This window comes from Camponotus vicinus, unplaced genomic scaffold (assembly GCF_025532165.1).
Source record: "Camponotus vicinus isolate PSW18456_S1 unplaced genomic scaffold, iyCamVici1.0 SCAF_6, whole genome shotgun sequence".
NCBI classification, from domain to species: domain Eukaryota; kingdom Metazoa; phylum Arthropoda; class Insecta; order Hymenoptera; family Formicidae; genus Camponotus; species Camponotus vicinus.
In genome coordinates this window covers 3524149-3541446 of record NW_028141978.1, presented here as the reverse complement: position 1 = coordinate 3541446, position 17298 = coordinate 3524149, and the positions used below count along the sequence as shown (strand labels likewise).

The window sequence follows — 17298 nt, the reverse complement described above, 5'->3', positions numbered from 1 at the left end:
ATTATGTGTTTCCACGTTTCCTATGTTCAAACAATCGTGTACATAGTATTATGCCAGTCTAATGACAATTGCCAGCAAAGGGTTGATCGTATAATCCAGAGATCGTAACCACATGATTCGTCAGTTCGTTTGCGCGAAGCTTTGCCATTGATAGCATCCTAATTATAGAACGCGAATCGGCTCGCTTAATTTAACGCGTTTAATTTAAATAGATCGCTTTAGCGAAAACGCGACTGGAAAATTCTCTCTGCAAACGTACACATATATATATTTTATTTTTTCTTTAGAAATCATTCGACAAAATTTTATTAAATGTTGCGCGAATATCCTGAATGATGAATAATGCAATGTCCATTGAAACTGCCCGTTGAGATCCGCCAGAATCGTGATTTCCGGTCGAACGATTCCGAACGGATAAGGATGATGCGAGATCGCGACTTCTCGTTACGTCGATCTCGCCCCAAAGCCATAGAGATTCAGCGAGAGCGAGCCTTCGTGCGAACATTGTGCAAGGTTGTGGACGCAAACGCATTAAATCGCGCGTGAAATGATCCTGGAAACGGCTCTTGCCACCCAGGAGATCGTATCTATTCCGCTCGTCGCATTCGCGAGTCATAACACACATACGGGATTTGTCCGACAGCACTTGTGGAGAGCTTATGGCACGTAGGATGTCTCGCGGACATGTATCAGATCGCATAATGCGACGTTTTCTTTCGGCTTGCATGTCGATAATGATACACCGGATATCCTTTTGTGCCATAAATAGCAACAATTTTCAGTGACTCACGTTTTACTTTATGTCTTTTTGGTCATCGTGTCATTTACTGCGATTTTCCAATTTTACAATCTTTCGCTAATTCAGCCTCAAATTATAAATAAAATATGTGTGTTCCTGGGATACTATTATAAAATTATAATACGGCAGGAAATCATATGAATACTCAATATTTAATATTTACACGCGTATTAATATTAATCATTATGAATAAAAGTGTGTAACACGCGTGGTAATATTAAATATTTTAACGAGATTAAATATTAGCGCGCGGAAAATGGGAGAGAAAATTATTAATTTTTAATGAAGATTTATGTATCCATAAAGCCTTTCATATGGAAACAAGGTTACATTTAAAAAGAGCTTGCTATATCAGATTGTGATTTTGAAATTATCTAGCAATTTTATCTCATTATTATTGCATCTGCAATAAGCGGAATGTTCGACGCTGAATTCGATTGTTGAAATAATTATTATTTTCGTCGATGTTAGAATGTTCGCAGAGTCCATTTTGAAAATGGGGGCTCGTGAAATATTTACGGTAAAAAGCTCCGCTTCAAAATCAGATCTATCTCACGTCTGTATTTTCTCTCTCCTCGATATTTAACTTCTCGCGAAAAGGAATTTTCTGCCACGGTTACTTCGGCACTCTCGGAGTTTAATTAAAAGTTAATATCCTTGCCAACGGAACTAATTATTGTGCTCAGATAAGACGAAGGTTAATTACATAAAAGTGTTCACGTCGCCGGAAATGTAGCGGAAAGCAATACGCGCCAGTCGTTTTCTTTAATCAGATAATAACGTATCTTTTTGCGAATGAAAAGCACCAGAAATTCTTATATATCAATTACACATATTTTATACTTCGCATGAAAATTTTATAAAAATATTAATCTTTGATAAAATCAATTTCTAAAAAGGATTTCATTATCTTCTTTGGAAACATTCATGCCTCTGGGCAATGTTCTTTAAATGCTTCCGTTCGTTTCAGAAACTAAGGATTTATAAGATTGAACGCGTAAATCAGTGTCTCATTTTGCGTAACACGCATGTGTCTGCGCAAAGTTCGAGAGTGAGTTTTAGCGGATCAATAGGATCGCTCGGGGTGTTAATATTTCATCCCCTATCTTGGACCCGGCAACTCGAGCCTGGCGAGCACACATGTGCGAGCAGAAGAGGTCATACTTATTTTATTCGATCAACCACGAATATGCACGTAAGTGTAAATATATAGATACGAATTTCCGAAGGACATTTAGCGTCTCTCGGTGTCGCGTTAGGCAACGTCCTCGTGTTGCCGTAGATAAGGGAAAAACGCGGCCATCAATATTAAGACTGCGTTTTTCACGTTTCGCTATTTGCCCTTATCGTTTTCGAAAAAGCGCACGAGGAGACCGCGAGAGATAGATGGGAATGTCGATTTTAGTTCCATTTTAAAAAATGGCCGTATAGAGTCGTATTTTAAAACGTCATTTTGAAATGTCACTTTTTAAATGACATACATGCATTTTACTGCATGATAAATTTACAATTACTATACGACGACATTTTCAAAATTTAATCTATTCGCAATTTCAATGATTAACTAGCTTTTTTTTGTTTGAAAAGTAAAACGAGAAATTCTTAAAAAAATGAGATTTTTTTACTAGAGAGAAATATTCGCTCTTGCTTTCAAACACAACTTCACGATCCATTCCATTTTCCTATGTAGGAAATATAGATATAAACAGAATGAGAGAGGGAGAGATGCTTCCGGTGAAAAAAATAAAATGCATTTCGCATAAATAGACGCAGAAATAGAACGACGTTATCTCGTTATTATTGGCTGACAATCAAGCGGAACGAGACTCGTTCGATATATTTTTTCGCGTTATCGGCTCAAAAACGATAATAAATTCGCGGGATAAACACGAGGATGCACTTTATCATTTGGGACATATCGAGAGACGTCGAGATCGTTGGTTTAGAACGCGAGATGCTGCGACGATCAATCGATTAAGTGGAACGGGAATAAACTGCGGAAGTGCGGTGCGAGATTAGATTCGTTCGAATTAAAGTTCATCCAGACGTTTCCGTCCGAGGTCATTAATCAAACGATAACTCGTAACGGACCCCTATCGTCTTCTCCGGAGAAATAACACCGGGTATTAATAAAATTAATAAAAATGACGGCCGGGGATCATTCGCCGCCGTCAGCCGATAATTAAAACCGTTGCTGCTCGGACGGAGTAATTAAGGGTGAATGGTTATCGAGCAGTAATAAATAAAAATGATATGTAATTGTGCGAGTCGTCAGCGAGAGAGCCGCGTGCACTCGCGTCTGCGGGTGTACTTTAACGTTAACGCAATTGATTTCGTCTGTAATTGATGCGGGTAGCTCTTCTCATGTGTAATTTTGATTGAAAGGATTGCAGAAAAATATAATTATCTATGATAAAAGATACTACATATATAATAAAATTTATAATAGATTCTATAATAAATATATATAATATATAAAAATTTATAATAGATTCTATAATATTTTAATTTTATATATATATATATATATATATATATATATATATATATATATGTATATATATATATAAATTTATAATAGATTCTATAATAAATATATATATAAATATATAATAAATTTTCGATAAAATGAGTGCTGTAAAATTGCAATTTTTTTCGCAACAGTATCATTAACAAGATCATTTGTATCTCAGCTCCATGTATCATACAATTATAATTTTAATTTTCTCTCTCTCTCTCTCTCTCTCTTCCTCGAATTAACTCTAATTGTAATTTCTTTGTACTTTGCTGTTATGCAAATTAACAAGTCGTAGAATTTTTGTAGCGGAGTTTGATGCAATTACGCGGTCGAAAAGATGGCGAAATTAATGTTGACAGGAATGTTTACGGGGGCGTCAGATGGTATCGCATGCACATTTCGCGAACTCGCTGAGTAAGAAATCCCGAGTGTGCTCGACGCGAGTGACGGAGTGACTTGATTGCTCAACGATGCTCGTATTATGCAAATGACGCGTCACTCGACCATGCTTTAATTGGCTAAATGCAATTCCAGCTATTCCGCAAATGCGACTTCACTTCGTCATATGTGTCTCTCCGAACGTGAACGCTATCGTGGAAGAAAGGCCCGTTTACGAGAGCCATATATTTCCCAAGTCTCTCTGCTGTAAACGTATCATATATCTTACACTATCGCTTCGTTCTTGGAGAAAAAAATTTCCTTTAAAATATCCGATATTAAGAGAAACCCTTTTACGTTTGGTCGTAATGCCTTAGCTTTCTCTTTTCATCCAGCTCAAGAGTACCATTTATTTGATATATGGCTAAGTTTTTGATGTCTTATGCTTTTGCGGAGCAGAACTTTGCCAACTGGACAAGATGAAGAGATTTTACGTCCGCATATTATTGAATAATTCGTTCATATTCTACCAAAGAATTCATTCGCATCCATCGCATGAGATGATGGCCTTTATTTCTTTGGCCCATAAATTCATGAATAAAAATGCGTGTATGTACAAATGTACGGGGGCTGCCAAAAAAATTCGGGTGTCTCGCCTGCGATGAATTCAAGTGGACCGAGCTCTTTGTGCGTAACAATACTTTGCATTATTAATGGTCGAAAATGTAGCCGGCTGAAGGCCGGTGAGTAACCCTCGGGTGGCTGTACGGTGATATTATCATCATCTTTTAAAATATGAACGCCACAATCTCGACGGGGAAAGTCATGAGGATCGAAACAAAAGTATTTTCTTTCTTTTCCTTTCTTAGAGAACATTTTGCGATAAACGTCGATGGCGAGCAAGAGATTGTGTGCGAATAAAAGTAAAAAATTTATCGAATGTTGACATGGATTTACTTGAAAATTCTCTGATTAAACTCGAAAGCGAAATAATGTCGTTTTTACTTATGAATCGATTTCTCACTGGGAGAAGGAAACTGACGCAAAGATACAAAAATGTGATGCTCCGTTTCGTTTTTCTCTCTCTTTCTCGAGAGAGAGAGAGAGACGATAAAAGAGACGGAATCGCTAGAAAGTTGGACAAACTCTTGCTGGGGAGCTCGAAATGTTTGAGCTCGCGTTCGATCGAGGGAGAAGGATATCTCACTCTCTCATTTTCCGATGATTCAGTCAAGCGACTCGAGATAAATACAGTTATATTCGGACAAAGAAGGGGCTGGGAGGGACTCACTTTCGCCTCGTCGTGAGGGTAACCAGAGTTCAATTCCCGAGGGCGATGGTCTCTCGTATCGCCTCGATGTCTTCCTCCGCTCCTCTCCCTTTCTTTCTATCACTTCCTCCGCGCGAGTCTTGTATTTGCGGTATTTTCAAGGATGTCGCAAGAAAGCAAAGAAAGAGCGAGACGATAACATGCAACGGAAAGCGCTTTTGCTACCGAGATCCTCGAATGGATAAAATCGTCGGGGGAAGTTTTGCGTTAATACTCTGTGCGATACAGTCGTTTCCGAGCGACAAATATTTGTCTTATCTCGAGTTTTCAACTTGTGTTGTTACAAGAGAATGAAACGAGTGAATGAAAACGATAATGATCTATTATTGGAAACGGGTTCCTCATGAATAACTTCGTTATGCATCGTCAGCGGCTTGGATATAACGCGTGAATAATAATGTACGAGGATAATATGCATATCAGTATTTTTACAACGTTTTTAAGGGACAATTTAGAATTTGACCGCGTTTTAAAAATTCATGGAAAAAGATAATTATTATGTTGAATAATTTACTACGTTTTTAGGACGTGAAAAACAGACTTTCAAAGTCCACTTCAGAGATCTCCTCATATCTCGAATATCTTTTTAAAAAACGTAATATTCATATTTGCATAAATTTGCTCGTAATCAGACGAATTAATCGAGCCAGTAGCCAATCACCTCAATCTCTCAAGCAAAAGATATAGAACTTGCTTGTCTATTTGCACAGAATGAGGGACTTCTGAGGGAATCAATGTCTTTTCTCAAATAAAAGCGTGATATAAAGTATCTCTGAAGGATTCGGATAAATTTCAGGAAAGCAAAGCAAAGAGGAAAGTTGCCATATCATTCATAAACAATCATCGCGCGGCGCAAAACTTGGCACAAAGCCTTGCTTATTTATATTCCCTTTTTTGGGTAAGGACAAAAATCACTCCGGAAGTTTCAAATATTTCACTGGGCATTTTCAGTTCAAGGTCCTGCAGGGGAGCCGAAGAATTCGATCTGTCGGGCAGCCTTCTTTCCATATCCCTCTCCGCCCCCGGGGCCGCAAAACGAGGGCCAAATCAAAGTGCAATTTATATTTATGAATATTTTCGGGAGCATGTTCGCCCGGAAGCCGGAGTTCACTCTGGTAAACTCTCCGGCGCACATATCGCACATTGTGGATCGCGCCTTCGTCTCTTTCTGCAGTCGTAGAAGGTATGACGAAAACGGTGAGATCACTGGCGTTTACTTTCGTGAATCATCCTGATTCTCCTCCCGTGACCTCTCTGCCGCGCCCTCTTATCCGTCTGCGTCGCTACAACAATCGCGAATGAAAGAAAGAATAAAGTTCTAGGGATAAGAAATCGAGGGCTTCTCGAACGGACATCGTTACATTAAATTATTATATTTCGATTGTATTATATTTTCAAAGATACATTTAGAAAAAGGATTTTTTTTCTTTTTTTCTATATAATAAATAAAGGATCCTTTATTATATATCCTTTTCATTTTTTTTCAATATTATAAGATCTTATGATTTTATATTATGTTGAAATTACAAATGAAATAAATTAATAATCTGTACATAATTGGAATTTGTAGATGCAATTTTTTTATTGTGTTCGTTTTCTAATGTTTTCCATTCTTCTGATCAAGGAGGAAAAGAAAAGAGCCATTTAAATATTAAATTAGATTTAAAAAAATATTTAAAAAATTAATTTAAAAATATTTAAAAAATTAACTTTTATAAGACAAGCATTTTTTACTCGAATAATATTTCTCATTTTTGTCGTCAATCTTTATAAATATATTTTAAAATAAATATTTACCAATTTATTAATCTTAAATTAATTTGAACAATATATGACAGAGAATATCATTATCCAAACATTAAGAGATAAAAAAATTATAACAGTCATATAATTTTGATCAAACAAGTTTATTCATCCGAGAGTCGACTGTCAACGTTAAGGTCAACGATGATTTTGTCACTGCTGCGAGCAATTTTCCTTGATAAGCAAGGTACTTTAAAAGTACCGTAGTGACCCTTAGCAAGAAAACTCTCGTGCTAAAGTGGATCGTAAATGTAAATGCGAAAGCGCCATCGGCGCAGCGATTCTTGCACAATATGCATCGCTGGCGGAAGTTCGCTAGGGACGCGAACTGCATCGCCGAGATATCGGTTATTTTTGCACGATACACTGATAATCGCACATCGTTCAGCCGCTAACGCGCTTCCTAGCAAACCAGTTTTGCGCTTGACTCGATTCTAATAGATTGCACTGTGCAAATCTCCGCTGCGAACGTTTTACGTAATCAATTGCATACATCATAGAGTATCTATTAAATTCTTGTGAAAAAATTGCCTGATTTTTTAAGATTCTCTGTTAAAAATTGCAGATAAAATTGGAATTTTGTAGATGTAATTTTTTTTATTGTATTCGTTTTCTAATGTTTTCCATTCATATGAGGAGGAAAAGAAAAGAGCCATTTAAATATTAAATTAGATTTATAAAAATATTTAAAAAATTGACTTTTATAAGACCACCATTTTTTACTCAAATAATATTTCTTATTTTTGTTGTCAATCTTTATAAATATATTTTAAAATAAATATTTAATACCAATTTATTAATCTTAAATTAATCTTAAATTAATTTGAACAATATATGACTGAGAATATCGTTATCCAAACATTAAGAGATAAAAAAATTATAACGCGAGAATAGATACTCTGTCTACCTCGTATATAAAAATTTGTTTTACTATCGATTTTAACTAACACGTCGCAAGTAGAATAACACGAAATAAAAACAACTTTTCTAACACCGATGTGTAAAATGGACATATTGTTTTTCTGATTCATTTTCGGTACACATGATTAATAGTTAGTCGTACTTTGTAGCTTGTCGTTCCTCAATAATTCTATGTTATTTCGACACTCGGAGAATGGGAGCCGCCTTGGGGCCACGAGTCTCGCGTTTAATTTAAATGTAGCACCGTGGGCGTTCGCCACGCACGTTCGAACGCAGTGCGTGCGTATGATTGGCCTCGTCGGCTCATGGTCCGGGCTCATTGGGAAATTCCGGATATACGATTTCGTGGATTGAGTATAATAAGGCGAGATAATAAGATAGCCGGAGCAAGCACGATGGGCAGTCAAGGCAATCTTTCAATTTTGCCGAGAAACGCAATTGGCAACGAGATCTCTGTATCTCCGTCTCGCTCTATCCGTCTAATGTCGCGTCATTATGATTCCGGAAAGGCGGTCGATTATTATGCGTCCTTAGCGCGAATTACACGAAGTATAAAAGCCCAGTTAACGCGATACTTATCTTGTGCGTTCATCGTCGCAAGAATTATCGCGACATTAGCCGAGTTTGCTCATCTGCGCAGTTTACGGTTCTGGATCGAGATCAAGAGGTCGAGATAAATTTGAAGATGAATTACACCCTTTCAAATGTTAATCATTTCAAATTTTATTAAATAATATTTTATTAAATAATGCTGCTATTAATAAAGAAATAAGTATAACTGTAAGTAGTGCGATTAAGATAGTTGTGGTCTGATTGTGAGAGACCACAATTGATTATATTTAGGTAGAAAAAATTAGAAATTATATTTAAAAAAATTGCACCTCTTGAAAAATTCCATGACAGTCGGAATGTAAAATTTACGCGTTACATTCCCTGTTCCGTTATCAACACTCGTAAAGAAGCTATAGCAGAGGAAAACTGAAGAGAAACAGAGAGAGAACCTGTCGTTTCTACACCATAAACGCGAATCCCGCGAGTCTGCCGATAATTCCGAGCGTTCAATTGTCTTCCTTATATCTCGTGGCACGTGGAAAGACATTTTACTGCTCGAGAGAGATGCATATCGATCGGTACATGTAACGGATGCAATTGCAGCCGTCGAGAAAAGTGCAAATCATAAACTATTCAACTGCTGCATCGCCGGAATCGCGAAAAAGTTCATGATTTTTTCATTCTCTAAAATTCTGCGGGAGAAACGCAGCTTTACTTTATCCAAGATTTGCTTCTCGTTATTTCCGCACAAATCCCGTCTCTAGAAAAAAAATACGCGAACAAAAGATCGGTCCGCTTTATCTCTTCAATTTCGAGAATATAAAATATTCGAGGTCACACACGAGATGATCCTACGTCGCGATATTAAAATTGCTTATTAAAAGCGCTAAACGATTTCATTGGCAATCAAAATTAATTAGCAACGAACCGATATATGGTATCGTAGAAAAATAATATAGCTTACGAGCCCCGAACGATATCGCTCCGAAACAACCCTTCGGACGTACACACGCATTATGCGACTGTATCGATTATCATATAATCCTATCGGATGGCGAGAGGGAGAGACGTCGGTTCTACGACGAGCAGAAAGAGGAGAGAACGAGTAGCATAATTCGAAGTCTCTCGGAATTCCATGCGGTTGGTGTCGAGGGTTAAATGAAAAGGGCGACGTGGGACGAGGGGAAGGGGAGAACAAAAAGGGATGGACAAGCTATCAGAGAGTTTGGCAGAGGATACCGCGACTCGAGGGGGTGAGAGATGCACAAGTAGAGAAAACAACCGCCGTCGAGTTCCTATATTTTTTCGCGACCGCGATTATCGAACGCGTTATCTCGGAGCTGAAGATAAAAATAAAAATGCGATGCCGCGCGGCTAAAACGATAATGGCGGACGTTAATAAAGCCTGGAGATTCCCGCGTGGCCGATGGAGCGAGGAAAACGAGGGGGAGAAGAGAGCAAGGGAGAAAGAGGGAAAGGGGGAGGCAGCATGTATGCATTTATGCAACAATGGAGAAAGAGAGAAAAGTGAACTGTAAAAAAACTTCTCTTCGGTGCTTATCTCGCTAATGAGGCCTGACCATCTGACCGGTGACTTCTCTTTTTTTCCTTCCTTCTCGAGCACATGTGCAATTGCACGTATGCGCCTGCATTGAGTGTTTTCTCCCCTGCTGTGCCTGATGCGATTCTTATTCGAAAATATATAAAAGAAATAAATGGATTGTGTGTACTTGTATATGTATGTGTGTCTGCGTGTGCGATATCGATGGATTTATACTTATATTTATATTTGCTTTTCCGATATTCAATTTGAGACAATAAATTACCTCTGAATTGTTTCAGGATTCTATAAATTTGAATTGGAAATTATAATTAGATTTAATCAAAATAAATGACTGAATAAGTGACTTTTTAACTTAATTCGATTTAAAAACTTCCATTTAATTTAAAAAAATTATTAACCTTAATTTGTATTAAAAATATTATAACATTAGCAAATTTTGTGATAATAAAAATTGTGCTCGTCATATAAGACCCATATTGTTCGAATGCGTAGCATTGGAATTGGAAGGAAATATTAAAAAAAGAAAGAAAATGATTATACAAAATATATGTGCACAATAGTTTTATCGAGGTTTAATCAACTAGAAGGAGAAGGGAGGACCTGTTGCAGAATCGAAAATAGCAGTTAATTTCCGAATCGTTACTTGTAATTTACACAATAAATCAAAATTTTTGTGGAAACACTAGATATTTATTGATTTTCTGAATGAGAAAAATTAACAAGAGAAACGTCATTATATGAAATAAAATTACATTAAGGATGTATCTTATAATAAAATAACGATTCAGAATTAATTAAAGCTTCCTTCCTTAGGAAAAGTTTAAAAGCCTTTTATACTGCTTACATAGACCTCGTTGCTAGGTGATTATTTTTTAAGAAGTTATTAAAATCTTCTTTTGCTGTAAAATACAAGGCTTGCTCTATCATGCGATTTTATCAGATAATTTCATCTTAAACTTTTCTACGACTTCCTCTCATGGTACTTATCCACCGTATAAGAACCCAGATTGATTCCCGCAGTTACTGTGCCCGCTGTCTGCACTACTCTATGATAGCCAAGATTAATGGCGACTAAAGGTTCTTGTACTTATCCCGTATTGCACCGTACTGCTATATAACGATGGCTTCAAACCAGAAATTATCACGAGATTATATATATGTATATATATACGTGGTGTTAAGCAAACGCATTCATTAGAAACGACTCTACGTTATTTCGTTGTTTCCGGCTCGAGAAGAGATGGGCACGTCATTAAATATCCCCGGTCAAGATGAGTTTCAAGGCATATAATGGAAATTATATTTCCTCTCTTTCAAGGAAAATTTATATCAAATTATACGATATAAAGTTAAAAGAAACTCTATAAATTTTTCTTTTTTACATCAAATCCAGAAATGCCTTTCCCAAATTATTTCCTTAATTATATTTTAAAATAAAGGGTTAACTTTTTTCTGAACGTATTATATATATATAAAAAAACACTATTGCTCCAGTTGTTAAGAGTTGTGTTTGGTCAAACGAGCGTCTTCATCGAGGCTCGCCTCTGTCAAGTAAGAGGAATGCGTTGCCCAGCGTGGTCCATGCAGCATGTGTTTCTATCACCTGCCGGTTACGTTGCAGCTGCGCAAATGTACGAGGCACAAAGAAGCGGGAGAAATCAAGGATGAATATTTTCGTCGAAATTTACGGCAGAGAAAAAAGACGAAGCGAAAAATATATAAATACATAAAATATATAAATATATAAATATATAAATATATAAATATTGTAAAAGAGAAGGGATTGAGAAAGACGAGTAAAATTCTTGTATAATTTTTTGAACGTCTTGTTAATCTTTTTTCTTTCGAAATATTTATTTCACATTTTAACTTTAAATCTTGAAAAATTGCGAATGCGATATGTAAATGACTGGAAAAAAAACAGAATTGATTTATCAATAATTAAAATCGAAATCATAAACATTCTCATTCACGATTCACGATTTTATCTTCGCCTCGCTCCGTCTGCGATCCGTCGATTTAACGCGTCATTGTTTGAGTCTCCAACAACAAACTTTGCTTCGCGATGGATGACACTTGAACAAATACGCTTCGATTTGCCTCGAATGAAAGCGAGTTCTCGAGAACGGAGTTCCGAGTCCTCGCGAACTCTCGACGCTTTCTCGGCCATCGAGAATTCCCGACTTTCTCGCCGGAGGGAGAAAAAAAGCGGAGAAAAGTATGCGATATTATTCGTTCGTCGGCGAACCGAATTGCGCGAGATTGCCATTCAGCCGATGCACTTTGTTAGGTCCGAGAAGGGACGTTCGACGAGGCGAGCGAAAGCCAATTTTCGTCCGCGTTTTACCGTCGTCGGCGAGGATGGACGGCGCGAGATTTCCGGAGAAAGAGATGGCTTTCTACCGACGACGGCAGCGGCGGCGGCCGCGTCGCGTCGCGGCGCCTTGAAAAATGCCGGCCCCGGGGAAGGCTACCTCCCGGTGAGGTGCGTTCTTCGTCAATGTCACTTTTTCCATTGTCTGGAGCCGGCGGCACGCAACACGCGGCCTTTCTACAAAAGTGCCGCGGCTTTGAACATTCGCAAATTGTATTGCGCCGAGCGCATTTTCGGGTACAAAGAGCACACAATATATACATATTTTAATCATTATCGCATGATCTTGGAAAATTGGTTTAGCAATAACACGCGCACGCATGTATTAAAATATATTTTTAAGAATTATTGCGTTAAAGTCTTTGAGAGATGCTTTAGAAATTTTAATTTTTTATCAACGCTTTAATCTTGCGTGGAACGGCCAAAGTCGGCGGCATCGAATGAAAATTTAATCGTGAGATAGAAGGGGAGTTCCTCTTTGCATAAAAGCAAAATGCTCCCATGCGAAGGAGTACATCCGGCAAAAATGCACAGGGTGAAATTAATCCAAAACCCAGCGAGACACGAAGTATTCCATACGATTTTATTACATATGTATATCAAGACTTCATCAGTTTATTATAATTATTATATAAAGTTCTAGATTTTTTTAAATATAGAAGAGAGAAATTTAAGATATAGCTTCTCAAAAATCCTATCCAAGAGAGCTCGTATTAAATTTCGTATTAATTTTAATTTAATAATTAACTTAATAATTAATTTAATTAATTTAATAATTAATAATAGAAATATATATAATCATTCTTCCCTTTTGTCTTCTTCCGATTAAACGATTATTCTTCCTGCTTAAGTTTCCTCCCGTTCTGAGGAAACAATCCTCATACGATTTAAAGGGTCTAAAGGATTTTCGCCCGTCTCGATTGGACGGATTTCACCCTGCGGAGCGTTCAAAAGGGCTCGTCCGCGAGAAAGGAAGAGAAGGAGATTCTACCACCACACACGCGCTACCGAGAAGAGAAGAGGACGCGAGGAGGTGCATTCTTTTCGGCGCAGCGCCACTTTTCTCCTCGCTGCTGGACGACGCACACACGCGCGCCGCGTGCAGCCGCATCAAAGGCGCCGACGACGCACACAAACGGACGCGTCGCGTCGCATCTCGACGAGCGTCGAGACCGACACCGTTTCGTCGGACCTGTCTGCACACAAGAACGCGTGTCGTTTCGGGTATCTCGCCGGTGGCATCTACGCGCGTGTCGTGTCGTCCCAGCCGCAACCGCGAGCGTTGTTTGACTTTGAGAGAATCGCGAGTTCATGGAGAATTTACAATGGATACTAAGTTGATACAGTCGACAATTCCCGGAATTGGCAGTGGCGAGGCAATTAATGCAGCTTATATCGAGCAACTGATAATGCAAATACTTGACGGAATTTATTTCAACAAGTTGTTTGATAATGAAATTTACATTTGAATACCACCGATAATGAGAAGAAAGAGTTGTTAACTTGATCAAACCGTTCAACTAAATTATCATTTTTTTAATTGAGATATTCAAGTATTTAAATTAAATAACACATTAAATTTAACATGGCATCTATTTAATTAAAATATTTAAATACTTCAATTAAAAAAAAATAATAATTTAGTTAAACAACTTTTTTTCAGTGCAACAAGTGTACAGGTGATTGAATGATAATTAATAAAATATTGCGAGCTTTGCGAGGTGAATGATCTATATTTTCAAGATACCATTTTAAAGCGTCGACGGACACGGCAGAATTTTTTTAATTTTTCAATATGGCAGATGGTTGGAATGTATCTAGCTGTTAGTGTATAGAGGTGATCGTTTAAGTTCGGAAATAAAGGCTCAAGGCGAAGAAAACAGACGGGAAATAGGGAAGGATACGGTGCATCGTAACAGCTGGTCCAACAATTCGAAGCGATGCGCGCAAGAAATTGTCTATTGTAACTTTAAGGCTTTCAATGCTTGTCTCAAATGGCTTCTTCGTGCCAGGATAATAGACAGTAGTGGTCTCTTTAATGAAATCCTTTCTAAGGTGTATAGCCTTGCTATGACTGTTCGATAGAATCCGTTGGAGTTTCATTTGTAGCCGAAAATTATTTTCTACGCTAATAATACGCGTTAATATTCCATATTTCATATACATACATATTATTAAACTGTGTATGCAGTTCACATAAATTTCCAATTAAAATTATGACAAGCAATAAAGAAGCTTCATCGAGTCGAGGCTACTGCTGGCGTGTCAGCCTCGTAATTGAATAAATGGGTGAGCCGTCAAAAAATCCGTCACAGGGCTTGTAATGCTGTTTAAATTCTGACAGCTCGATTAAGATTCAGATCGCTTAATCGGCATTTAATCTCTTTAGCAACGAGACATTATTCCGTCACTCGTTTGTATTAAATATACACTCCATTTATTGTATCATAATTCACTGACCGAAATTGTATATTTATAAAACTGCGAATAATATCAGCCATTATGCTCGATAATAATAATATTTCTCAAATGCCCTGAATTTATTATATTCTCGAAAAAAAGAAAAACGCGTCAATTTTGAAGCATTAGAAGAAGTTATGATATATCGTCGCTTTTTTCTCTGATGTAAGATACGGTAAATTAACGGTATATCGTAACGGGTGCGTGTGCCATCAATCATTCTCCCACGCGAGGAATATTCATGAAACGGAGTCGTCCTTGCTCGTTAGGCGTCAATCGCGGTAGACGAAGGAAGCCCGATAATTTTCGGATAATTGAGAATTTTCTCTACGCGGATGGAGAGCTCTCTCTCTCCCCTCCCAAGATGCAATTAGCTTTTAACCCGTCGTAATTGCCCCGGTCATTAGCGTGTCGGATATCGGACGTACATGCGTGCACGCACTGAAATTATCTTACATCAGTATAGCACACGATTATTACAAAGCGAAAACTTTCCAGTTCCTCGGAAAGGGAAAATCAAAAATGCGTAAAATACAGAGAGAGGACGGAAAGGCGTTAATAATAATTATATTGACACAATCGCGTGTGTCTCTCGCGTAGGATAAATCTATATACTTATAAAATTACTTAAATTCAGATAATTCGAGAAAAGGAATATCAATTATGTGAGAAAAAAAAGAAAAGATTTCTTGCTTCTGTAATAATTACGCAACATGTGTGAAGAATCTTTTGCATTATATTCTTTTCATTTTTTATAATTCTCAATCTTGAAATTCTTTTTAGATCTCGTATAGATTGTACAGATTACACATTATATTATTTTAATATTTTTTAAAATAATTATGAAAATATATTTCACGTATTAATTTTCGAGAGATATATCGTTAACGTTTATCCTCGTGTTTATCGCTTTAAATTAAATATGTTACTCGAGAATCACAATATTTACAATGTTGACGCTACATTTATAAAATTATATCTATTCTATTTTCAAAAATAATCAATATTTCTAAAAATAGAAATGTACAAAACAGATGTAAAATAATTTCGATGAATATTATACAATTTTTCGCGTGACAGTTTCAATTTACCCATATCCATTGATTTTTCGCGTTTTGACATTTCTGATATCTGACGTTACAGATGACGGCGACACGAACTCCGAGAGATTATCGCGCGATAGTAAAGATGCACCGTCGTACGCGGACGATTAGTATGCATTACCTCGATACTTTATAGCGCGAATTATAATGCCACCCGGAATGCGATAATGATCGCGTTCCACGTTCCGCCGTTTGGCTCATTAATATTGATTAGATCAATTTCCATCGATCAAACTGCCGCGTCGCGGCTACGTCTCCATCGTGCGATCAAAGAGTTCCGCGACAAGTATAACTATAATTTCTTCTTTCTCACGAGAGAAAGACAGGGCGCGTCGTACGTTGTGCGTACATCGCGTGTATAATAGATCGCTCAAGTTTTACTCTTTCGTTTTCCCTCGATTCGCTTCCCGAAATAAATACAACCAGCACCGCCCCGATGTGATTTATCCGAGAGATTTATGGAATTCGCCAGCGATTTCTCGAAAGAGAGAATTTTCTGTCTGGATCGTGAACTGAAAAATTACGACATATATATACACATATATTCTTTCTTCATACAGTTGTAGAATTGTAATAAATGGTTGCATTTATTAATTAAAATTCGTGCATTTCTTCCTCCTAAGATTGACAGTTGGTTGTAGAGTAGCAAGATCTTTAAATTTTTAACAGCAACTCGAGTATTCAAATATTCTCGACCGTAACGTGTCAAGGAAACACAGTCGTGCGAATCGATTTACCTTCTTCCTACAAAGTATAATACTCCGAAAACGGAATAGAAGGGAAAAAACGCACGCGAGCGCGCGTTATCTACGTAGATTATGCGCTCTGTCAATGTGAATTACACGGAGGGAGATAGTCCACGTAGATTACTCGTAGACATAGACCCTTTGCTATTTGCACGTAGCGTCTAGGACCGCATTGTACACACCCGACGAGTTTCAGATGGGAAAGGGGGAGAGGGAGGGAGGTGTAATCGCGTGTCAGCCGCAGGCGGCGGCGGTTTGGATTTGGATCTTGCCCCTCGCGGTACTCGGCCCGCAACAATAGAAGAAATAAATTATGTATCATTTTGCACTTTCGCTCTTTTTCTCGTGGTGGATTTAATCGATTTTGCGGCTCACCCGTAATTTTGACAGCGCCTCGAGCGAAGGAATTAAGAGAACGCACGAGTCAACATTTCGCGCGATATGATATAATGTTGTATTTCGATTATCGCGAGTCGGGAATCGTTAAATTTTTTTTCTTAATCGGGATTACTTGTCGCAAAATGGCCTTTCGTGTCAACTTTATCGCACGCACGTGTCGCGTGGAATATGTGAGATTTTTTCGCAGAGGAAAAATGAGGATTTAAATTTATAAATACCTGCGCAGAGAATAATCTTTTTCGAAAAATATAATAGAATGTATGTAGAAGAAATTAAATTTTCGGTAGTAATTTTCGGGTCGCTTTTCATTTTGAAATTTTTGCATGGAAAAACTTTATATATTATGCAGCT

General features: G+C 37.5%; 1 protein-coding gene across 1 annotated transcript in view; it reads right to left on the bottom strand.

The window, feature by feature from the left end:
• Dlp (glypican dally-like) overlaps positions 1-17298 on the bottom strand; it is a 126529-nt gene that overhangs the window by 30597 nt on the left and 78634 nt on the right. The window lies entirely within an intron of this gene.